The following is a 26960-nucleotide window of genomic DNA, read 5'->3' on the forward strand; positions in this document are numbered from 1 at the left end:
CACTTAATGAAGTGTGATGCTGCAAAGCAAAGCAATCAAGCTCCGGCATTCCCCACTTACAGGCCACTTCATTACACTCCCATTGCTCATGTGCAGGAGAATATCACTAATCACTACCAGGCTCCCCCACCAAGGGCTCTTGCTTCATTCAGCATAAACAGAGAACAATGCTCTAAACACTCAATCAGACAATATTCTGCCTTTGTTATTCAACATGTGGGCTCATGACTCTGATTTTCCACAGTGAAAGCCATACGCTGCTCCCAAAGATCCCTCTCCAGGAGCATTTTCCTCCCGCACACATTTCACATCAATCAGGGTGCCTGTCCTCACCAAGGAGCAATAAGCGTCTCGTGCCCGTCATTCAGGGGCACGAGCAGCGCTGCTTTAATCCTGGTAATTTACATTCACACATTCCACCTCCGAACCAAAATAAGACGAGCATCCAAACAGGTGGGAAGCAGACTCGGCTATTTTTAAATCCTGCCAGCTATTCTACTTAGAGGCAATAAAAATCAAATACCTCAAAAAAGTCACTCCAGCCTTAACCACAAACCACAAGAAGAACAATTTTATTTTGAAGTCTTCCTTCCTTCCTTCAGGAGCCCTACTCTTCCACCCCACCCACCCACATTTTTTTGAGGCAAAATAAACTTAGAGTTACCTCCAGCACAGCTGTCAGTATTTCAGATCAGAGTAATGGAGGGACAATTACATTTAACATCAGTACTTCCAAGAAGTGCTGAACATAGAATCGTGGAACGGTTTGCATTAGAAGGGACCTTAAAGCCCACCCAGTGCCACCCCCTGCCCTGGGCAGGGACACCTCCCACCACACCACGTTGCTCCAAGCCCCATCCAGCCTGGCCTTGAACCCCTCCAGGGATGGGGCAGCCACAGCTGCTCTGGGCAACCTGGGCCAGGGGCTCACCACCCTCACAGTAAAATGCAGGTACACGTGGATAAACAGGCCTGCAAAAATTCTTGCACGCAACCCAGCACTAGTCCCTCGCTTTTACAAGGAAAGGACTATTTTAGCTTTCCACGTGGCTTATGTCCTCCTGAATTCCCACCGATACTCAGCATCTCTTTTGTCGCCATGCAATGCCAAAGCAGGGGCAGGATGTACCAAGGGACCCACCACCTGCAGCTTTGTAGCACTGTTACCCTGCAAGAGATCTTCTGAAAGCACAGAGTCTCCTGGACCTCAGCTGTCAGTCCAGCTGCCTTCCTGAAAGATTAAGCGCAATAGGGAAGTCTCCCTCAAAAGGAGGAGCAGCCCTAGCACAGACAGCGTTCAGCCACTTCTAACAGCTGGATTTGAAATAAAACACTGGGATTTCCTTCAGAAGATCCGCAGGGCCCCAACACATCTCTCGCTTCTTCCCCGCAGTTAAGAGGCAGGTGAAGAACGAGAACCCTGAGCCGGGCAACTCCCTGCTGTTAAAATAAATCATTTCATTTCTTCTCATGCTTCAGCATTGACCACAACCACAGGTTTTATCATCCCCTGTACGTGTCAATTTTACCATGGTATTATTCAAAACATGAAAAAAAGCCTACCACAAGTGCTCAACAACGATGCCCAGCCACTATCCTCTCCTCAGCTGGATCCAGCCTCTCCTTCCTCATCACACCCCTCACAAGCTCACTGAAAAAGCTGCAGGTACTGCACAGCTACAGCGAAAACCCAGTGGAGGCCTGGGGCTCCCCAATGCTACAGTGACAACAATTAAAACACTGTTAGGACACACTCCAACGTAAATTCATTATATCAACAACACAGAAGCTAAGCCGCACTGCACACAAGCTCTCGACTTGACACTACTGACAACGGCCTGAAGTCTGAATTTTAAAATATTTTAAGAGATCACCCTATGTCAGAAAAAAGCTGGACTTGCTACGTTATTCATTCTCCAATTCTCCCAAAGAAACTCCTCTGTTGAAAACTTTCTGGTTATTCAAAAGAGCACATCCCATTACACTGGAGGGGCAAAAGTCACAGAGAGAGGCTATCAAATTCACCTAAGGAACAGCACTGCCTTTGTACGCTGTGGGAATACCTGCAAAAAAGCACAAGGCATTAACGCACATTAAGGTCTACAGCACAGCCCACAACGGCAGCTTGCAAGAGACATCACTCTGTGACAGAGAATTAGGACACCGCCTCGGCAGGCCAGGACTTCTCCAGCCCCGTACAAGTTTATCCGCCCCCTGCCCCCCCGAGATGTGCTTTGCTGGATTCTCACAGTCACTCGCTGAACTCAGTGGGAAAAGGCTGTAGGCTGTTTTCCGGAGTCCTAGAAACAGCACGGTGCCCTGCTTCCATTCCCAGTCTCTCCCGTACGGGAAGGACTGCCCACAAGATGCACGTCCAAAATAACCTCTGCTCCCTACACTACCCTGTGCTTCAGAAGGTAGTATTGATCTGTGCTTCCCAAATAACAATGAAGAACAATCTACCACCAATTTTACCACCCCAAAAAAAAAAAACAACCCAAAACAGAAGGCACTCAACAACAAGTTTCAAAACTTTCTTTAAGGTGGCTGGGTAGGGCATCCATTCCTATTACACTCTCAATTTGCAGTTCTCCTCAGAAACATGAATTATGGCTAAATGCAGTCCGGGCCAGCCAGAAAACACCAGTCAGGATAAGCCAACAGAAGCCTCAGTCACAAAGACGTATCCACCAGCAGCCTCTCTGACCAAGAAACTGAAGAAATTCGAGAGCACAAAAGCAGCCAGAAGTCAAGTCCTCTCTCCTCACACACCGGAGAGCCAAAAACAACCACTGAGTCCATCTGATGGATGACACCATCGGCAACAAGGCTGGGCAAGATGCACCAAGCTCAAAATTCACAAGGAGGTTGGCGGAATCACGTCACAGGACTGCTACGTGACAGGGGACCCATGGTGGATGCTTCTGCTCTCGAAGCCACTGCTATACAGCCCAGGAACCTGCCAGCGCGCTGCCCCTGCAAACCTTTCCTTTCCTCCTCTGGGAACTCATCACCGACTTCTGACAAACGAGCTTTTTCCACACATGCGGACAAACCAGGTTCTCAATTACAACTGCATTCTCTTCAATATCTTGAAGCTGAGGCACTGAACAGGAATGAGGAGAAAAAGAATCATTTTTTTTTCTAATCATTAGAAAGAAATATAAAATAAAAAAAATCTACTTATTCTCAGGTCTCAAAGGTCATAATGACCAGGAAAGCTCAACTGATGTATTAACAATTTTTCCATGTAAAACAACTGTTCTGATCCAGTATTTAAGCCGAGTACTTCAGTTCTACTTTAACAATACTCATTTTCTACATTTTAATTACGTTTCCATTTCTTTCCAAAAGCAGCTTGATGCATGGAAAAGTAATTCAGTAGATAACGTCTTGCCATCTTTAAACATTATTAAAAAAAGACAGAAACATTAAGATGCAAGCATTTAAATAATTACAGATCATATCAATTTAGTCAGGAAACATACCAAGCTTAGCAATAAAAGCTAAAATTAGCTGCAAAGTAATATTGCCAGACTAGAAAGCTCCAGAAAGATTACTAGAGTGTTCAAGCAAGACTGAAATTATTCAAATCTAAGCTTCTTGCTTATTTAAATCAATCTGCCTGGGAGCCACACAAATTGTTGTGGTAAATTGATTTCCCTAGCGTCTGGTTCTCTTTTTGTAAGAGCCGCGACAAGAAAAAGGAAAAGACCAGAAAGACCAGATGAAAACAGCTGATTCACAACATCGTTAGGCATTCTGCATTCAGATTATACATCACAACATTAAACCAAGTTATAAATGTCTCGGCAAGTAAAGGCAGCAGGGCAGGGTGACTCACGGCAGAGCTACAAGGTGCAGCGCTCAGCTGCAGACCTCCGCACCAGCATCAAAATCAGAAATGCCACTTCTCTTCTTGGAGACTCACGCCACGCAGCATGACTAATGCACTTTATTTTACCTTACTACCTCATCTCTGCTACACTCCAGCAACGCGCACCTAGATTTTACACGCGCAAGCGTATGAAACAGATTTTCAGCAAAGCTACAGTGCTAACGCCTTTACTGATGTGAAAAAAATACGATCCTGCTTCATTCCTGCTTGGCCAAAAGGTAGAGCACACCATTCAAAAGAAGTCTTCTTGAAAAGCATGACATACTCGATTAAATAAATGGCTTAGTGTATTTACCTAAAGAATTGTGCTGGTATAAACGGCAGCTTGTTTTTAAGCTTGACAGAGAAGCATGATAAAAAAAAAAAAAAAAAAAAAAATCGAAAAAGCCTCAAGCAGCATCACACAGCCGTTTCCAAGCCTTACCCTTTGCTACGAGCTAACCCTGTGGTCTGCAGCGAGAAAAGCCATGTGAGCTTTTCTTCAGGACCAGGTTTTTGTGCACATGGAATGAAAGTGAAGGCTGTCTGTTCATTTCTCACAGGGGAGCCGCATTTCATGTGAAAAGAGTTATCCAGCAACATTTACTGTACACATCTGCACCAATAAGGAAATGAGTCATCAACCCACTGGCAGGCCCGATTCCCAGCACACAGCGCACTCCAGCTATTTAGGAATCTGTGTACAAAATACAGGGGGAAAGGCAGATGCAAGCCACAAGTCATTTTAAGGGACTAGATATAAAACACAAACTAGTTTAAATGCATTTTTTTTCCTCCTTTGCTTGGGCATAATTCCTTCAAAAGCACAGGACCAGCGTGGTATTGCACACAGCCGCAGAACTTCTCACCTGGATGAATCATAATGTTTTCTTTATATAACTGGAAGAAAAGCAAACTCTAATGTTTATTTTAACCCTGGATAAAAAACACTTGGATTTTGTTCAACAGAAAAAAAAATCAGCATGAATAAGTCTTTACAGTCACTGCTAAGGCAAGGTTTCCATGGGATTAGTAACAAACTACCAAATAAAAATTCTGTTTGCCTTCAGAACATGCAAACAAAAGCCCTCTTACAGGACCAAACCAAGTACCTTTCCTTAGTTCACCACACTGATTACAGGATTAAAACAAAGAAAACTGTACATACATCTTCTTATTTAAGCTCTGCACTTCCTCACAAGGTTAGATACGGGTTTAGATTAACCTTGTTCCCAGGAGAAGCCCGGGGCACTGAGCTGCATCGGGCTTCTCCATAGGCACTGGTCTCCTCTGCCACAGAAGCTTGGCTTTTAATGCATTTTGTAGTTTTGGGAGCTCCTTTCCAAAAAGCACTAGAGTTTTTCAGCTTGAACTGCTCAGCTCAATAGCTATATAGAGCCGTTAAGCCAAGCATTTTGCTTGAAAATTCTGACCGTAATGGTAATTCAGAGGATTTAAAATGATACCACGGTAAGCAGCCAGATCAGTAACAGTTTCCCTTAAGCCAAACGAAGAAATTATAGCTGACTAGTCTTGCACAGATGAGCAACTTTAAAAAAAAAGAAAAAGAAAAAAGCCATGTTTGATGCTGGATTTTAAAAGTGAGCTTGAAGAGCTTTCTGGAAAGCAACGTTAGTAGAAAGATGTCTTACTGGTATGCAGGAGAGCCAGACACCTGCCCGCAAATCCTTCCAATTACTGTTTCCGTAACTCCTACTTAAAAAGCTATGAATAAAGACAAGCTGCAATTAAAGAGACTGAGCACACCTACAGCTTCTCTGCTAATACTGACAGAGAAAAAATAACAGGGGAGGGAGAAGGGAGCAAAGCACTAAGGTAGTCAGTGCTGCTGCAGACAGCTTGATACCAACACACAGCTCCATGCGGTACCACCACCACGATCACTGCTGAACAATCTTTGCCTGTCAAAATACAGGAATTCAATCAACAATTCAACTGCGCTAGAAACAGTTGGTTATTCTTCCTCCTGATTGTTTCTGACAAACAGCAGAATCAATGACAAGGCTCGGGAATACAGACCGAGAAGCCAGCCACCTGCACCAGCCAGGGCAGGCGGGAAGGGCAAGTACACGGGCAGCGCTACACCTTCTTCCTCCTCGAACTTGAATTTTCAATTCTATCTAAAAAGAGAACTTCAGAGTTTAAATATTTCATAGGCGGCAACAACTGACACTTGACAGAAAATACTTTATCCTAGTCTCTGGTGGTGGTCTGTATATAGTTATGCACTATTAACCTATTTGAAGTTACACACTAAAGCAAGGTTTTCCCATCATCTGAAGCCCAGTTGTGGCTGAAGAAATAAAGATGAAGTTGTAAATCTCTGCAGGCATGGAAATGCCCAACAGACAATACCTCGTTTTCAGGATTACTTCCAGCATGCTGATGGCAAAGCCCAGACAGTCCTCACGTACAACCTGGTAACATGGGGAGATTGTTTTGTCCCAGCCCCTAAGCAGAATCAACATGTTTTCCCCAACAGATAACACTTGAGAATAGGAATTTCAGAGTCTGATTTGTTCTTATCCAAGTGGCACAGGGACACGATGCAGTTCACACGTCCACAAGAAGGCAGTGGCATACTTCTGGGGACACAGAGGGAAAAGCTGACAGCAGTACCCTCAGGTAAGCAGTTTTCCACCCAGCGCAAGCATTTAAATCCCTTGCACGCAGATTCCTATCTGAATGATAAGAGAAAAAATGTTGGAGTAGTGCAACTTTTGCAAAAACAAGGTGAGAACTGAATGCTTTAAGCACGGGTCAACACTGCAACAAACCCCCCCTATTTTGGTCTTCCACGATGTCTTTCACTAGTCTTGAAAAGTTCTTGCTCAGGGTGAGAATTAACTCTTCTTGGCAAAAAAACTTGTCAATCTCCATACAAAAGGAAAAAAAAACTTTACAAAATGATTTATCTGTGTATTTTAGGATTACTATACAATACAGAGTAGAGAAGGGGCTGGAGATATGGTTGTCCCATGACAATTTTCAATGAAAGATAAACCACAGAATACCAGAGGTATTAGATGCAAACAGATCTCCAGAAATAAGTCAGATATTCCCAAGTAACAGTTAGAGGCAGGAGCACCTCGGTAGGTGTGCATGAAGAAATACCTGGCACAGTAGCAACTGATACTACCTCTTACAAGACACATACTACTTCATTTATTTATTTTCTTTTAAGTCAAAATTAAACCTTAGCAAAACAGTTACTGAAAGTGAACATTCAAAGCTTCAGTGGTATCTTTCAGGTAAATGTCCAAAAGTGACACAAGAGGTCGAGGCATCTAAAACATGAGAGCAGATGGAGAAGGAACTCAAGAGCAAAATCTTCTCCAGCAAGTATTCAACATTCAGATGCAATCCTTAGGTCAAGCCCCCAATAAACGGAAAGTTATCACACACAGTTCTCTACAAACTACATTTGGACTCAAATGGTGCAATAAGGAATAGACAGGATTTACATAATGAGAGCAAAGATCACAGAATCATTGAATAGTTTCGGTTGGAAGGGACCAGTAAACATAATTTAAAGATTCTTTTTTTTTTTTTCCTCCCCTTTGTGTACATAGTTATCAGCTGCATTTTGAAAATCTGTAGCTCATGGTGAGTGCTAGGCTTGGCACCAACTCTAGTGGTTCCCTGCTCTTTGCCCAGACAATCATGGCAACATACTACCTCCTTCCTCGTTGCCCTCCAAAACAAGAAGCAAGGACAGAAAAGCCTTACAGCAAATTAAGAACTGCCATGTCCAGACAATTTTCATTTAATCACAGGCCAAGCATTTCAAAAGCAATGCTGTCAGGCTTCCTGAAGCCCGCAAAATTGAATTTAGCAAATTTGGGTTTACATTTCTAACTATAACATAGCATCTACCAGATTACCCGAGGCAACCAGATTAACAAGGATATTTTTATAATGGATAATCTAGCAAATTACCAAACTAGCTTTAACACCGAGGTCAAGAAGAGAAGATACTGTGGAATAACTTTAGTTTTCATCTATTTCTGCACAAGAAACTTCTCCTGGTTTAACTCATCCTTTTTCCAATGCAAACCCTAAAACAATTAACCCCAAAATAAAGCACTCGTGAAGTATTACCCATAACTAAAGGTGGTGTAACTGTACGGCAAAGAACCCCCATGTAGACAAGCCTATCGTCCTCACACCTCTCAAGCTGCTGAAGCACCGACATTTATTTCACTGTTGCCTGCATTTAGCAGAGAATAACACGAGGTTCACTACCACGATGCACAGAGCACAATACAAGCAAGCATCCATCTAACCCTTCTCGGCAAGAAAGAGCTTTGCATCACATCTGTATTACAAAGCAAAAGATTTTCGGTACTTTTTAGGTATACTAAAGTGAAGTCTATCAGAACTCAGGAAGCAGATGAATAGTTGGTGAATTATAACACGCATGAGTTGACCGGGGGGGAATCAAAAAAAAAAAAAAACCACAACCCAAAATACCCTCCTTGCTTTTCCTTAAATTCTGTAAGGAGTTTTCTGCTAGGTTCTTTCTTTCCACTGAGCTGAAGCCTCTCACAACAGCCTCCAGGGTCAGTGATGCTTTGCGGAAAGATGACACAAATACAAGATTAACTTAGGTCAACCTGAGCTATCATGGACCTGCTCCTCAAAACCAATCCCCAGGCCCAGCTCAACCTGTGAGCAGGCCAGAAGCTAGAAAAAAAGTCTCTATATTCTCTTCTCTACAGGACCAGTGAGATTATCAAGTTAAGTCCTGGGAGCAGCTCTTACCATAAGAAGCCAAAGAAGGGCACAAACCTGCGAGGAAGTTATGCTTACAGGCTGATGAAACAGCTTGGCTGCCTCTCTAAAGAGTAACTTTTATAAATAAAAAAGTCCCCACTGTGCCAGAGCGGCTGCCAATTCTTCAGGCAAACTGAATGAGAAACAAGAGTGAATTATAACTTAATATCAGGAAATCTCAGGACTTATTCTGAAGTCTTCACTGTACTGCATACGCCTTCCTGTGCTAGATGCCCTATGTTTCTCTAAAAAAAAAAAGCACAGGCAAAAAAAGCTAATTTGTTCCTTAGCATTTTTGTTTGTTACAGTTTCAGTTGTGTGTATAAAGCGTATCAGTTATGTTTGTTCCACTTTAGAGACCAAAACTTGCAAACCTAGCATTTTGCAGGCAACCAAGTTGATAAGAGACATGCAACCACCACAAGTGAGCCCCTACACCAAACCCAACTCAAACCGCTGCGAGAAAGGCTGTTTTGCTCTGAGTAAGCTCCCAGGCCTGTTACCACAAGCAGATTCACACATTTGCAAGTAATTTAAGACACATAAGGTTCCTGCCCATCTGAACTTGCAAAGCTGCTTCTCAGAGCACAAATGAATCTACCCCATTTCAGCGATGATGGTCCTACGTCCTCACGTGACCAACGCCTACTGCACAAGACAACGGTCTTCAGAAAACCAAGTTGTTCCTCTTGTTCTTGCAACGCGAAACTGGGAAGAAAATGTATTATTAAAGCGTATATTCTTCTCATGCTTTCCAGTGAACCATCCTTGACTGATCGCAGCCCCCCCATTCCCAAAGAAGAGCCAAGAGAGGATAACCTGCTGAACACAGCACCCGCAGCAGTAGGAGGATGAGAGCTCCACAGCTACATAAATAAAAATTGCTTCTGCAAACTGAGACTAATTGTGGCTTGCTTCTAGTGAAGGGGGAGGTGGGTGCAACACGATTTGTCCGGTCTAAGGGGACAAACGCTAACTCTGCTATTTTCAGCTCAGCACGTTATCACACATGCTCAGCTCGACTTCAGAACTGGAGGAAGAGATTCTGCATGGAAGTACCAAAACATCTGGAATAGCAGGTTTCCTTACACCCGGCTTCAAAACCAGAGCAGACAATCGCATGAACTTGGCAGTAACGTTGCTGACTATTTGCAGCAAGATACCCTCTAAAACACCCAGGTAGTTTCCCACACGTTTCTGGAAGATTGCCTCCTTCAATGACTCTGCTGTGCAGGACGAAACCTGGTCAGAACAAGTGAGATCTTACTAATGCAGGTGGGGCTCACTACTAGAAGCCAGTTCTTACTGCCCTTTGAGATAAGCAAATCGGAGTTAATCCATCAATTCTTCGAACTGAAGACTTGATCCTTCTTCCTCGTCTTCTATTTAAAGTTTTGGTGGAAGCAGGATTAGCAGAGTGAGGCTTTACACTGTAAAGACAGGAGCGCCAGGGAAAGTGCACGGCATTCAGGCTAACGCGAGGCATCGATACACAGTTTGCTGAAATGCTTTAACTGCTATAATAAGGCAGGCTTACAGTCTCTTTCTAGGGGTGGGGGGAAGTATAGTCTATGCAAGAACACTCCTGAATTTAAAAGTCATTCATGCTGGTTCTTCAGAAGTGTTTCCTTTTAATTAGGCTCATTAAGAGCCTCTATGCTAATTTGAGCTACAATTTTTCACAGAACTTATTTTCTTACTACACCACCCCAACCTAGTGAGCACATCATTTCTGGCAGGTTCACCTCCAGCCCCCTTCACTGGTGCAGTTTAGTGCCGCTCAGGACTGACCACACACTGACCACCAGCTTGACCAGAGCTTCGGAACCAAGCAAGCAGAGAGCTGGCTCTGCCTGCAACCAAACTGTTCAGTTATTAACTCTTTGAATTGACCTACACAGCTAAAAGTCATTTTTCCTCCACTTTAAAATAGACTCGGTTTTGTTGACAGTTCGATGTTTCAACATAATTCTCTTACAAAGCTTAAGTCTTAGTTGCATTTTGGAGAAGAAAAGGGCTTTTGAGCACTTATTTGCTTCATTTTTTCCATTTCAAATTTGCTCAGTTTGCACAAGAGATCTTTTTCTTAAGTGCCAGCACCAGAAACAAGCTGCAATCTGAAAATCAAGTGGGGTTTTATTGTACCTTATACAGCTTGTGCCAAAATGTGTTACTAAATCAGCTGTTACAATCATTGGTAATAGGCAACGTTGGCCCAAAAAGGCTGAAGAGGAAAGATAAGATGTTTTGTAACATCAAAATAAGCAGATGCCTCAAGGACAAAGGTACAACCTCACTTTTTGACCAGACCTTTACTAAATTAATCATCTCTACCTGTCAGATCAAAGCTGCTTTCTAAATATAAGTCGTACAGCAGCATTTAATGAAAAACTAAATTTTAAGTGATGACAAGCATTAATAAATATGCTAATTTCTTCATTTAGTTGGCATTTGTAACACTAGTATGAAGAAATATGTTACTTCACGGAACACTGCGATTCCTCCAGGGAAATATTTGAAGCAGCTCATCTTGCCCGTTTTCACGGCAGCCAGTTTTGGAGAAACCAGGCTGTAAATACACTCAAATGACTCCCGACGAGGGGCGACGAGCACCAACATCACAAAATTAAAACCTCTTCTCTTTAAAGTGAGACAAAGGAGCCATTTGACAGCAGGTTGCAGTAGCTCTCTTCCTCCAGAGGGAACCACTCTGCAGGCAGCAGCAATCACAAGGTAGACAGTGCCGGAGCTTTAAACAGATGCCGGGGATTTCCCAGCCTAACACATATTAGCACTTAGTATTTGCAAGCTTGATCTCCAGCACCAAGCAGTTAATTTGCATGTTAATTAGAAAGAGGTCACCAGAAAATTGCACCAGACAACCTTTCTGTATTGACTAGAAAGGACAAGGAAGCATTTCCATAAAATCTAGATCCCTTTTAAAGCACATTTCCATGTGTCTGAGCCACCCAACAGCTGACTGTAAATCAAGGTGCTCCTTTTGTTGAGCGAGCACATCCATTTCAATACATGCATATCTCAAATCGCTAAAACTGGTTTGAGATCAGACATCTTCTGAGACTTGCAAAACAAATCAGCAAGTCTGCGCAGTGCTAGAGAAAATAACGGCAAATGAGTCTAACCAGAAAGTCTCCTTTTACCGCAGTACAAAATGAAAGAGAATTAAGTCCAAGAAAAGCGTAGGTGAACTATGCCAGAGAGAAAGCCCAGCAACTGGTTACATCCGTGCAGCTCTGAAGTCTGATGCTCATCCAGTTCCGCTCGCTGGTCACGTTCACTAGCAATGGCAGGATTATGAAGAGAGGAGACGGCAAGGAAAGAAGGTGTCATGGACATTTTAACTACCTGGAAATGCAGTCTGTAGCTTCCTTTCTCTTTGAACCTTCTTTTATACACTAATACATATAGTATTCTGCTTAAATCAAATGCCCCTTCAGCTTAGTTTTAGGGGGTCTTATGTTGCCACGTCTAATAAAACTGAATTATTGCTGCTGTTTCTCATACATGAGACTCACAGGCACCTCAGCTTTTGAGAATTCATTTTGTTTTCTCCAGAACCTCCAAGATTGATCACTTGAAGTTATCAGACGATAACCGCATGGTTTGAAAACAGAGCAATACTATTACAAGGCTATACCTTAGTTTAACACTACATGTCAATAACAACAGAAAATGGAAAATACAGAGTCCTAGACAATGGACTTGATTTAAGACTTCCAGATGTTGAGCTTCACATACATTTTTCATGTTTATAATCAGAGCTCTTTTAAGCAAGAGAGACCCATTCAAGAAGTCTTGCCCAGCTCCTTGACCATTTTGCCTGTGGGACTTGCTAGATCTTGCCTCCACTCTGGAGACCAAACCAGTTGAAACACGGCAGTTCAACTCGGGCTTAAGGATCCGCCCCGCTCCACTCTCCGCACATCCCCCATCAATCTGAAGCTCTTCATTCACGCCAGCACCCTCAATGCCATCACAAATACAACCTTTTCAGGAGCTGCACTGCTCAAGTTAATAGCTGATAAGAGGTTTGGGTCCACCCCACAACCCCCGGCTCAGTCAGGAATTCAGTCCACAGCTCAGTCCTGCCAGCAACTCAACCGGCGTAACCCAGCACACAGCAACAGGCTGCGGCGCAGGAGACTCCTCATCAACCAGCAACAGCAAAGAAAGCATTTCACGTCAACGCATTCTGGTTGAATGAACTAAAGCTCCAAAGACGTGGTCCAGGATATCCTTGCAGGAGAACGTAAAGCTGCTGAGAGATCAAGAAAAGGATTTTATATCAGATTAGCTGGCTGCAAGGTTCTCTTTGATTTTCAAGCAGCAACAGCTTCTGAACTACTCACAGACAGCCTGCAAAGGAGCCTGCGTACAGCAACATATCCAGCAGAATTTTACCACAGAATTAAGCAGATATCTGAACGCAGCCATCAATATACCAAGCTGTGGACCACCAGCTGTGTTGTTTCTTTAACAACACTTTCATCAATGAATACAATTGCCAGTAGCTGACTCATTAAAAAAAAAAAACTGCGTTTGTTTCAAGTACCTAAGAGGTTGAGGAAAACTTAAAATTCAATTACGTTCTTAGCTGGGGAACTACACAAAATTAAGCAGTAAAGGATGAAAACCCTGTACCATTGCTGTGTTACCTCCTCACTCCTAAGAAGTCTGAATGGCTATGGCCTTTTCTACATGTTTCTTAGCATGACATGAACCGGACACAAGATTTTTCACCAGCACAGCCGTGCCACTGGAAGTCCAAGCAGACACCAAATGACACAGGGAGAAAATCCTTCAGCCAGTACGGGGGATCCGCACTAGGAATTCACTGGGGTAAAACTACGGAACATGTTTGCTTATTCTCAAAAGATTTGCCAGTATATTTGAAGTTCTTTGATACAATCCGCAGTTGTACAGCAGTTTCTTTTCCTTCAGCACAGCCAGGAGAACGTAGGTGAAAAGGGTATTAACAAAAAAAATAACTGGCAAGCCCAGCAGTTAGAAACCCTGTCCATATTTAATCCCCACCTTCTTGCAAGACACTAACTATAAGATTGCAGGGAAGAACCACTGTGATTACAATCATTTATTGAAGCTGTTCAGTAAAGGCTCTGTAAAGGCCCAGAGCCAGACTGGCTATGCCTTGTACAAGCACCAAAAGCACTGAAGAGTGATAAACAGCAAATAATTATTTGTTAGACTTCTGCATATAAAAAAAGCTGTCTTCACTGACCCGCTGTTAAGGTTAGATCTTGTCCTTTTATATCCACCGCTGGATGAAAAGTTTCACTCCAGCTGATATCCCTTGCCCACCCCTGACTTTTTATATCACTGCCTCAGGTCCTTTTTAGTATGGGAATGTGAGCCATCATCTGAAGCCGCTCCTCAGAGCACACAGCACTGACTTGCTAGTTAATTTTATCTCCAGTCATGCTTGAACAATCCCTTGATAACATAACAGGGATTTTTTCCTTTTTTAAACGAGAGCTGTATCAACAATGAAACAAAGCAGACACGAGTTAGGCACAAAAGCAACAACATTAAATGGGAGATAAGAGAACACGGAAAGCGAACTCTACGATTACACTAAAGCATAAAATTCCAACTTTCCCACTTATTTCTGAAGTAATATGGAGAACAAAGTTCATTGATTGTTTTTCAATCTTGTGATCTTTCTGAAATCTTCATACTGTTTCGTATGCTAACATGACACAACTGCTGCTGTCAGATCGCACAGGATGGAGGATCTCAAATTTATGAGAGGGGTGCGTTCAGTTTTCTGTAAGAGAGGGAAGAGCTGGATTCTGCCTCAGAAGGTCCCGTGATTTCTATGTCACCTCTTAACCCTGTTTGCTAACTGCCTGCTCCGGGGAATTCTCTCTTCAAGTTCAAGACTCAGCTGGGTTCTGGTTTCTCTGGCTGCAAGTGACAACATCCCTCTCGAGGGTTCTACCGAGTTAACAAATTTTTGGGGTCTAATAAAAAAGCTTTTAAACAGACTGCTCATACCTCAGGAGCGGGCTCCTCAAATTGCCTGTCTGTTTCAATTCTGAAAAGCTTCCCAGCACAGGATCTGTTCAGTCAGCCCATTAACCACTAAATCACTGCAGTGGGCAGCAGCCAGGGCTTGTAACCCTCAGCAAGACCTACAACTTGGGGTTTGCGGGTGTTTTTAAGTTGCACCACCTGATGTTCATTCATACAGAAAATGCTCTACTTGGGATTCCTTTAATGAGACCCCCAGGCTCCTAACTTTCTTTTTACAAGGCACATGCTTGTTCTCGGACCCCTTTGCCACCAAAGCATAGAAGAGGGCAAGCCCACAAGTGGTAGAGCATTAATGCATCCAACAGGCTGCTTAAAGCCTTCCTGTGCACAGTCCGTTCCCTTGCTATCCCAGTCAAAGCTGGCTGCACAGGTACTTTTCCGTTGAAAAAAATCAGTGCTGCTACCAATGGAGACCAGAAGCTGCAATGGGTTGAATATACACAAGAATAAAAGCCATCTGTCTGACAGACTTGGCATTTCTTGCTGAATAACTGCAAAGAATTCATGAAACAAAACTCAAGGAGATGGTGTTGCAGGCTGTTTGTTGAAAGGTTACCTTTCCTCGTCTCGGTTAAGCATTCATTATCCATTGGCACACACAGTGAAATATTAACTAGGAACACACAATACAGTTTTGCTAATTAGCTCAATCAGAAAAGACTAAACATATTCCAACTTCTGTAATATGAACCAATTTAAAGACAGTACTTTTTCCCTTAAGGGTAAGGCTGCCCACCTGATATTTTTATTTAATATTAATGTTGAGTCCACTGAAATCCATACACAATATTCTAGAGAAAACCAAGTTTCTGAGATAACGTAAGAAGTGGTCCTTATATAGGTCACTTTAAGAACATACATACGCCAGCAAGTATTTACAAGAACTCTTTCCTCTTTTAGGAAACCACATACATCTGTCTCATCTGGTCTACACCAGGCATGTGAGACTGGTTCCAAGCCTAAAGCAAAAAACAGACCACATTAAAGACCAGTGAAACCCATTCACTTCAGTACGCTTATAGCAAAGATTATTCAAAAAAACTCATATTCTCTCCTACTATCTGCTCTCTCAAGCCTATTTATTCATCTGTACTTCCCATCAAAAATTCACAATTAATACTTTGGAAGTGCTTAAGTCTTAGCTTTAATTTACAGATGGCCTCCAAATATGTAAAGCCCTGGTGAAACAGAACTCTACAAACCAAATGCCTCCAGTTGTTTTGATTATATGCAGAAGATTTAAAAAATATATATAGCAGGGTTTTTTAAAAAACAATCTGCAAGCAGTTTGAGGTCTCCTGGGTATTGATCAAGAACTTAATAGAGTAATTAGCTAGGGTTCATTAAAACATGCCTCCATTAGCCTCCCTAGGTATCTAATCTGAATTCGTTTACCCAGCTATGTGCCACAGGCGCAGAATTTTAACCCCCTTACACCCAGTTTCCCATAATATGGACATTTTTTCCCCATCAAGGCTTCACCGAGTCTTTGTCCTATTTCTATTACATGGAACCAAAGTATTTTCTCCTCCTGACTGTAGTATCAAGCTCGTCCAAAGAGTCTTGACTTGCAACTGCAGCCACCAAGGTTTTACCTGGATGAGCTGACACTGTCCAAGCCTCTCCAAGGATGAGCGTATCTGGACCAGGGACCACTGACACACGTGAAACCACTCCAAAGTGCCACCATTCACAGCCAAACACACTGAAACCAGCGCCTGTTTTCCCCGTACAAGAACTTCTCCATGTTTTGATCAGCCACTCCAGCAACAGGAGCAGCAGCCTTTAGCAGTGAAGTAGGCAACTGTTAGAAACTTATTACTCCCGCATTTAATTTGCTTCTGTGAGTCAAATCAATGCTTACTATATCTATTGCCTAGACCTACAACTATTACCCATCACTGTGATTTATGTTAATAATATGCAGTGCATAAGATCATTAATTTATTTTTTTTACCTCCCTATGTGTGTTAGCTCTAACAGGCGCTTTTAGAGCATCTTTATCCCATCAGCTCTGAGACTCAACCAGACCGCTGAGCAGCTGAAGCAGCCTTACCTCGCCAGCAAGCCATCACACTGCAGCCTCTCCCAAAAACACTATTCCAAGGAGTATCACAAAGCGTGGCAAAATAAAGCAAGGCATGGCTTTTCAGAGAATGCTCTCCCCTGACATACTCTGCTGAGGTTTTAAAGCATCGCAAAGACAGCATAAAAAGTGGGACAAGAGCTAGATATCAAGGGTTGGCTGAGGCATGCAAACCTCCAGGGAATGCTGACCTTACAAACAAGGCATTTGTAAAAGCACAAAAAGCCTCCAGGAAAGGTTCGTTAGAACCTTTTAATCATCTTTCCCTGGCACACGACAAACAAAGTGCTCGGTTCAGAAAGGAAAACCCTAAAATGTACATACAATTAGCACAAACTATTACTATCATTATTGAATGCCACGGTGGGCAGTGTTAAAGAGGACAAACTAAATTTTCTATCCCTGGGAACACATGCTATCCTCTCCTCCCCAAAACCAACCAAATACATCCCCAAGACCATCCCTTCTTCACAAACAAGCACTAAACCAGAGAAAAGCTCTGTAACCAAACAGCTTAGAAACAAATGGGGCAAATCAACTGCAGTAAGATGCTGCATCGAGTACTTGAAAGCTATACACCTATCATTTTACCCAGAGAAATCACTCCCGGGAAAAGAGCTGACCACCTCGTCCAGAAAATGTTATGCTGTAACATTTCTGAAGAACGACCAGAGGGGCCAGCTTATTCCATAAACAGAAGAAAAAGAGATTGTTAATAAAGAAATTCAAGGCAACATTGTTTCCCTTAGGGGAAAAGGAAAATCCTGAATCCTCAGGCAGCAATTCAGCTGTTGACGCACCTCTAGCATGTATTTCCCCACCTGCTGTAGAACTCGGTACTCAGCTGGATGGGCCAACATGTCCCTCCACACCATTCCACAGGCAAAGCCACTGCATGCCATCGGCAATAGCATCGCCCCTAACTCACATCATAAACTATTTGAAACACCCACTAAAATCACCATTTGGGACACAGGTACCCCAACACTAAGTAAATGGTCAAACAAGTCTAAGTGAAATCAACCGGGGAGTCTTTTTAAAAGAACAAAATCAAGAACAGCTTACTCACAATTTGTTAAACATTTCAGAGAGAAAATTTCAGCTTAGGTTCACTAGGACAATTTGTAAAACTTCAAACACCTTATAAAAAATTAGGCCCCAATCACATCGGTAACAAGTAGTCAACTTCGAGACATCCATGTAAGAGATGCCCGCACTCTAGTTCTGCACTCAATATCGTTAAGCTTGAACAAGCCGAACACATGCCAAGATTTAAAGTTATCAAGCTCGATTTTACATTTAGAGCCCACACACCCTACCCAAGCAACCAAGCTCTGAACACAAAGCCACCCTGAGGGGCTAGAAGTGCAGTCCCCCTGCTCCCTTCCTCCTAAACTGTTTCAGATTATGCTACGTCATGTTATTCAAATGCAAGTGTGACAAACAGCCCTCCCTCTCCACCAGCATCTCTCCAGGGAGCATGGGTTATTTTGATAACTTTTATCTGTTTTCTTCCTCAATGAGCACTTTTTTTTTTTTCTCAGCAGCAAGCGGCGACTTTCATTGATAAAACAACCTGACTGTGCCCACGGTGTTACAGCCAAGGGAAATACAGAGCACTGCAGTATTCATCACAGACCCATCTCAGGCTCTCACACTCTCGAGAAGACCTTCAGTTTGTTGCAGATGACATGCGACTTCATAAACACGTGCGAGAAGCTTAAGAAACATTGTCTAAAGAATGTGAGGACAAGCTGCCTGTGCCCCTTCCCTCCTCCATAGCTGCTTCCAGGGTCTCTGTCGCATTAAAAGGAGGAGTTCCAGCTTTCGTGAAGAATCACTGGCTAGGGCAATCAATCACCAAATATTTACCAGGCACATGAATATCTAAGAACAAATAAGCCCTTCAGGGTAGTAATATCCTATTTGCAACAGCCTCGGGCATTTTGCTACAGAAATAGCATATTTCTATTCTTGTAGTTCTAGAATTCCTTTTGGACTAAACCAAGTTGCAGATCTGCTCCAAAAGGATGAAGCAACATTTCAATCCCACACAATGTTTTTAAGACTAAGACGCAAATGAAACTTGTCCATTCCACAAAGCACCTTCCATGGATTACACCTAGCAACAAACAGTAAGAAAGGATGTGAAACACCAAGTCACTCAGATCTACACCCAGTGCGCTGTTATCTTTTGATACAGCAACTCTTGCCAGTAAATGTTAAACATGTTCTTTTTTTTTTTCCCCTGAAGAAGAACAAACATAACTATGTCTCATTCATTGAAGAGACTAATCATTTTTAAAAATAAGCAATTTGCTCACCATTAAGAGATGCTACTCATCCCCAAGATTATATGGGCAAAGCTCAAGTGTTATGGAACACATAATGCTGAAAAGCCAAAAGACCCCACACCTCACCTCTGTTCACAGCAAGGAGACAGACTTGCTGTTTTGCCCACGCTTTCAGCCTGTATACTATTCTACTGTTGCCAAGTACTGTAGCTGAGGAAACCAAAGCAGAGTTATTTTAACCAGCAGCTCCCAAAGTGACGCAGCACCATAACACAGCTCCAGCCCAAAATGTCATCAACCTTGGATACCCATCGGATTTACAGTACCTTTTCCAGCTTGGACTGCCAGACTCCGAAAAAAACAAATGTGAGCAGCCCAGTAAGACAAAAGAAACCAGACAAGGCTGCAAATTAAGAGCATATCCATGAGGCATGCAACCGATGCAGAAGTTCTTCTACCCCTTGCGCCAGGGCTGTAGCAGTCCTTAGAACAAGATGTGCTTTGCTAAGGTGGCCACTGACAACTACCACTACCTAGAACACCAGGACAGAAAGGATTTCTATCCTTTCCAAGTCACTGTTATTCTGAAAGATTCACCTGATCGCTTACCTTTTCCAGGGAAGGGCAGCATCCTTCTACTGTTATCACATCCAACTAAAAAACATCGAAGCTTCAAGATAAATTCTTCCAAGGGCAAAATCCCAGCAGTATGCCATGCGATGCAAGAAGAGGTTCCCACAGAAACCTCTTATTTGCTTCTCTATGAAATCAATCATTTGAATGCATGTGTATTCACTGTCATCGGGCCAATTACATGATTTTATCAGTATCACGGAAGATTACAGCCTATTTCTAGAAAAACAAGTACCTTCCACACAAGAGCAAGCTAAAATAATATAGCTCCTGCACCTTGACCTGGAAAGACTTAATTAAGATGACTTGGCTAGCATAGCTGTGGTTTGACATTTGAGTAATAAGGGATATGAAAAATTCCATGTTGAAAAAAAAACCAAAATAAACCAAGAAGAGTGTCCACCCTGACTATTAATGATGGCTACATGCCCAGATGCTCAACTCAAGCCTAGTGCTCTAGTATCCCTAGTATCCCAGCAGACGTTAGGAGTCCCAGCTGGGAATGAGTGGCAAAGAGCACTGCCTGCCTGAGACTGGATCCTCTCGACTTCCGCACATCAGCTTCTAGAAGTGCAGCGATAACAACCCCAATATCGTGGTTGTCCTTCCCTTCGCTTCCAGACAGCTTCATGACTGGGAAAAGTTGTTGTGCTGTTCCATTCTCCATCTTTCCCAGTCCCTTCCTATAAAGATGCTGATCTACAGACAACCCACGCGGCTCACTTGTCCACGTGGTTTCAGATTCACTGCTGCACACAGAAGGAATCTCATTACTGAAGCCCTGGATTCAAATCTGATTGCGCAGTAAAACAGACCCAAAACAGTGCTACCATGGAATAGGACCCAAACTGATGAACTTCTAATAGAGGGCAAAACAAAACAACAAGCTCTGTAAATAGGGAAGCAAACAGCACTGTACCCACACCACCCAAATTTTACTCATGTGCAATGTTTTGACAGCTCTGAGGTATTAATTTAGATACCTTTCAAGGAAAACCTGCTGATTCATTTTGTTCCATGGCTTTTAATGCTACAAAAAGCGTGCAACATACAAACAAAGAAGTTACAGAAAGCCATGCCAGACCCCAAAAGTGCTGTTCAGAAGTACTTTCAGCAACATGGTTCCCAAGGTAGTGAATCGTAATGTTAACCCGCCTCCACAAGTTTATTTTAAATGGTTCCCCAAGTTCAGTTGGGAAAGACTCTTCTGGACAATTTAAGATCAGAACAATCAACATATATGAAATAATAGTCTGCCTTAAACTTGAGGCAATAAAGTTTAAGATATATAGAGGTTTTCAAACATTTTAATATCTAACAGGCTAGAAGCTATTCTGCTGCCTTGCTTTTAACATCTTCCTTTTTTACCATTCTGCTTGAATGGCTCAATATTAGATTCACAAAGGGGCTTCCTCCCTGCTCCCCCCGCCCCCCCCAAGCCAAAACTTTGATCTCCAAAACACAATCCCAGTTCCAAATTAGTGGTTCCACTAGGTAATGCAGAAGAGATCAAACTCCAATCTCCCAATAGACCAAAGATCACTTTAAGATGGCAACAACACGCTGCCATGTTATTTAAAGTTATCCATGACAAACAGCTCTATGCCATAGGAAGGTTTTTGCGTACTTCCCTTAGCCCTAAGCCACTTCAGAAAACACACTGGATAATACACCTACGATGAGCCAACAATCAGCAGGTAAAGTGACTGGAGCACCGATTCTCACCTTCTCTTTCAACTACACAACAGAGAAATACAGGTTCAATGCTCCTCCCAACACCACACAGCCAACCCGAGCTCTCCAGTATTCTTAGAAAGTTTTCAGGAAATGTCTTTTGCAAGTATTCTAAGTTTAAGATACTGTGAACCCTAGAGAGTAGAACATACATTAGAAGACAATATTTATTAAATAATCTTTGAGGGCATCACAAAATCATGACGGATTTCACTGGAATGTCACAAGGGAGGAAAGTATTTGGGGAAATTACTTTGGGAAGAGCTGACATACAAAGAGAAGAATTTAAATTCCACAAGCACTCTCCCTAGCAGAACAAGTTTAGACTATGGTTTTATACTACAGGAGACCGGAGGAGTTCACAAATGCCTGGAGGAAGGGAGGGAAACAAAAAACCCCTGTAGTTTGTGGCTTGTTGTATGCTTTTCCCTTTGTGTAGGCCTTACCAATGAGCTGCTCATAGAAAGGAAGCCAATGTAGCCTCAGAGCACATGAAAGGGGTTTGATGTGGACAAGCTCAAGCCACACTGCCGAGTACCTGAGCTAGAACAAACTCCTTGCTACTCCAGGGAAGTCTGCCCTATACACAGCTGTTATGTCAACAGTCAGAGATGGTTCGCCGTATGTCTGGTGCCTGCTAAAGCACACTTAAAGGGTCATGAAGCAAAAATAGGAAACACAGCAAGGCTTTGTTTGTGTTCTACAAGGGAAGTCCAGAATCACATCCCTTCACAACTAGTATCTTGCACATATACATCTAATTAAGGCTATTAACAACAACATTAGAATGAGCATACACCTTTAGAGCTGTGAATCAGTTGAGGGAGAAGTATGTTCCCCAGTACCACACCCTCCCAGGTGATGCTGTTATCTGTTATCCTTGGGATTCCTAGAGACAGGACAAACACTTGCCATGGGAGTCCCATTCCAGTTCTCAGTTTCATAAAAATGCAGGGAAGACTTACAGCATAAACTAAGATTTCAGCTTTTTGGGTTTTAGCTTTGAAAGAAAAAAATGTTGCTTCATACAACTAAACAGAAAACAAGTGAAGGTGGCTGATGATTGCTGCCTGGAAGCCTTCAGTTAAAAAAAAAAATAAGCAATATTACTACGTTCACAACTTCTTCTGCTACAGATAGTGACTCAAACAGTTCTGGTTTTGGGGTTTTGTTTTGGTTTTTTTCCATAGCAGCAACTGCTGTTAAGTATTTTCTAACGTATACTTCCCTCCAGTAAGCACTGACCCGTTATCCTGCTGGACCCTTGCCTCAGAAGCAGTGGCAGAAAACCCACCTCACTGTTTTAAGCAGGAAAAAATGGATCATTAAGGTTGCCATAAGAAATCTTCCATTCAAACTACACTTTACAGCATACTGAGTTTGTCCAGGTCCACACTGGCTAAAAAGGTTTTCCAGTATGTTGTGCTACAGCACTCATTAAGAACACAGTTCCGGCTGCCAACTGTAACACGCAACTCAAAGACTTTTCCACGCTTCTTTAGTGACGCTAGCTGCAACGTACGCACGTTGCTGAAAAGCAGACCGGACTTTTGGTCTGAAGACTGGCAGCAAGAAAAGGCTGCATCAGCTACTTGTTGCTTACACAGAGTCAACTCTTACAGACTTCAGTAAGGTAAGACAGACGTCATCATGAATTTGAATAGCTGTGTTTCGATGACAGACCCAACATCTCACCGTTCAGGTGTCGCAAATACTGAAGCATCAAAAATACCACGCTCCTAGCATCAGTTCAAAAGTAACAATCAAAAAAAGCAGCAGAGTCAACACAATGTCATACGTGAATAGCAATATAAAATGCCTGACAAATAAAACTCACGGTCAGCAGCTGTCTCCACCTGCATTTCCTCAGGACCTTGTATCAATGGAGACCAGATTTTGACTAGCCTGTCTGAATTCAACAACACGAGGATCACATTAATATTGATTTGTTTAAATCACCATGAACATGACTAAAGAATTGCAGTCTCATGAACAATTCATGTTGTAAATTATAACAACTGTGGCGTGGAGGTGATTTTACTTGAAGGTGATTAGTTTTTCTGATTTTATAACATATGTAGCTAGGCCACACAGACAGACATCGACAGAAGCAAAAAAAAAAAATCAATTTAATAATGAAAGAGCTTACTGTAAGTTTCTTCCAGATCTTATTTCAACTCAGCTGAGAGCAGTGTGACAGAAACTGACTCACCTCAAATCAAGCCCAGACTGTTACAGAAAGTCTACAAGCCAAGCAGGGTTTGTTGGTTTTGTTTTTTTAATTCTATCAAAACTTTTTGTAGGGCAATTACTTCAACACTTGAAAGAATGCATGCTCTGCTGAGTTTGTTTTGCAGTTCACTTGGTGGAAAGTATTTTTTCCTGCACTAACAGGACACTCTAGAAAAGAAATTCTCAATTAGCAAACTACCGAGCGTGATGAAGGCTGGTGAGCCTCCTGCTATGATTCAAGAGATCTAGACAGCAAACTTGCCACCGGATTAGGCTAGGCATTATTTTTTAAACAAAAGACAGCACATTTGCCTGAATGATTTTGCATAGCAGGGCTCGAACAGCTATTTGTTATTAACCTACCCTGTTACATATAAGTACTTAATTATATCAACATAACCAGCTGCATTCTCTAGAACAGACTCAAAACTCCCGAGAATCAAGTAACACAAGAAGTAACACAACTACAAGAAGTTTTTCAGATGAGCACACAATGTAAAATAAAAATAGTAAAATACTTCAGGCATGTAGAGAAACTATGAATACTTATGACAATAACTACTATCTTTTTGCCACCTCAGCAGTTCTTATTCATTGTTTCAGGCCAAGATGCAAATAATAACAAACGCAGCAAATAAACATTCCTGTCCTGCATGATAAATGTTCATTTGTCTCTATGTTGTTACCTGGCAAAAGAGATATTAGATGTGTACCATTAGTCTTAAGCCACAGCACTGACAATAATAAAGATATCAAATGTACAGTTAAGGCAAAATTTTAGGTACTACAACCAAGTAATGCACTCTAATGCAAACACATGAAATCTAAGCTTGCAAAGCTGTTAAGAGCTACAAGATACACTTATCCAAAGGTGAAAAAAAAGTAAGACAAGCTCAGGCACTACACCCCCAAAAAGGCAGTGTGGAGAAAAGAGACACCTCTCTAACTACTGAAGGAAATTCCTCAGCTCGGCACTGCAGACGTTCAGACACCAGCGTGGCAGGACACAGCTTTTATGAATGCCACCTCTGCTGGGGAGCCGAACAGTGTGGGGTTTCATGCACCAGCTTGATGAAGAGAGGCTGCCATTACGCTACAAGCTGGTACCTGGGGAAGGGAGGATCTCTACTCCTCACTTAACACAGTGCTATGGATATTGATAAACTACACATCAGAAAATGAAAGTATCCCATGATGACAAAAAATTATCAGCTAACAGAACTGAATGTTTTTAATACCATAGCAACCAACTTCACAGACCTTAAAACTAGATTAGTCAGAAGATCAAAAAAACTATTTTGAGGCAAGATTTCAAATAAAAAGGCAATTACCTAGACCTTTTATTCATCCAATTCTTTGGGGTTTATTATTAGGAAGAATAACCGCAAAGCTTTTTCAAAAGTAAGCATACATTTTCCAAAGACCAAAACAAGTCGAGTCCACCGAGGAAGCGGTGCTCACATGCAGGAAAGCTATAATATAAACAATATCTAGACATTATCTCTGTATTAGAAAATACAGACAGCAGATAATTTGCCTAGAATTATCTTCCCCCAAAATCATTCCAGTCCACTCATGACAACCCAAAGCAGAGCTGGAGAGATTCCCTTTCCCCCAGTATGAGGGAGGAGAGGATGCAAGCGGGAAAAACACAATCCAGCTGTAGCTGCCCAACGTCACAACTGACCGAGCCTCTGCCTTTCAATATACTCAGCTATTTGGCTCAGTAAATCACCTCCCCATAGCCAGACCTCTGCATAACACAGCTTTCTCAGTTCATCCTGAGCCAAGCTCAGACTTCACAGTCTGCATCGAACCTTACTTCTCCCCTTGCATTTCCGTTCCTTTCCTCCTCGGTATTCAGAGCCGCAGCAGGACAGGAGTGCCAGCTCACTAGAGGAAGCAGACTTGTAAGATAATCCCTTTTATTAAGCCAAACATCCCAGGCCAAACTGATATATAACCAACTACCACAAGTATCAGCATGCCAAGAACAGCACAAAAGTAAAAAAAAAAAAAAAGCAAACACACCCCACCTCCAAAACCCACAAAAAGAACTCTCTCATATCAGCAGAAGCACAGTGATGTTAAGATCGCTGAGGATATAGAGAACTAAGAACGTGTGTTTAATGTTCTGTTCACAAGACAGTAAGTCCAGAACCTGTCAGGAGAGAGCCCATCTTACCCTCTAGTCAGCTCACACATGCCTTTAGTAAGACGAAAAGGGTACTTTTAAATATTGCCACATCCTGAGATGAAGCCAAAGGCTGACGCCAAAGTAACCCAAATACAAATCAGACTTTTAAAGTGTACTCAGAATTTTACTTTAAGGCTTAGCTACAAAGGCCAGGAGGAAACTGGGCTTACACTATCCGAACACTAGGAAAAACAAGAACTTCAGAACAAAAAAATTTGGCTAATCTCACTTAAGAAGCTAAGCCTCAGGAGAAAAAACTTCTGAGTGTTACAGCCTTGTCTCCATCATTCTCTTTTGCTGTTGTCATATGTTTTTTTCAAAACTTCATAACCTCAATCCCTTCCTCCTAGGTCCAACCACTCCCTTCCACTGACATTGACGGAGCCATCGTCCACCTTATGAATGTTAGAAGCAGAAGGGACCGGTCTTGACCACTCAAATTAATGTGCATAATGTACAAACCACTGTAAATTCTTCGTTAAATTCAGTTTGAGACTGAATAGTATCTGAAAATTTATAATACAGATGCACAGGGTTCGACTCATACAGATTCTGGCATTCAGTTACAGCCCAATAATAAACTCAATCTCTTAAAAATCAAAACACATTTTTACTTTAACTTAGCTAAACTTCAACTACAGGTAAGAATTCTCCTTTTTTTTTTGTCTTAAGGATATGAGTTCCTAAACTCCCATGCGCTGTGCAGGTGGCTTTGAATCATCACCAGGTCAATATCCCTTAGAAAAGCGGGTGTAAGCAAAGTCCTTGGCAAAGCTTATGGTATGTTTTCCAGGTTTCTGATCACTGCATTTAAAAAAAACAAACCCCTTTGCGTGTTGATATCTGAACCAGATAATAATGCTGTAGGCACTGTAAGAGCATCACCAGAATACTAACTGCCTACTCCTTTGCAATAGTAATGATCAGAGAACTAGAACAGCCTCCATCCCACAGCTACGTACTTACCACCCTGAGAAACATTCAAAAGAGCTCACCCAAAAGCCAGGGAGAATGCCTAGAGGTTTCGTGGGATAA

The 26960-nt window shown here is 42.3% G+C and overlaps 1 protein-coding gene across 1 annotated transcript in view; it reads right to left on the minus strand.

Moving 5' to 3' along the window:
* Positions 1-26960, minus strand: part of GLG1 (golgi glycoprotein 1) — an 88056-nt gene that overhangs the window by 55859 nt on the left and 5237 nt on the right. The gene's annotated exons all lie outside the window — the stretch shown is intronic.

The sequence above is a fragment of the Chroicocephalus ridibundus genome, chromosome 4 (genome assembly GCF_963924245.1).
Source record: "Chroicocephalus ridibundus chromosome 4, bChrRid1.1, whole genome shotgun sequence".
In the NCBI taxonomy this organism is placed as follows: domain Eukaryota; kingdom Metazoa; phylum Chordata; class Aves; order Charadriiformes; family Laridae; genus Chroicocephalus; species Chroicocephalus ridibundus.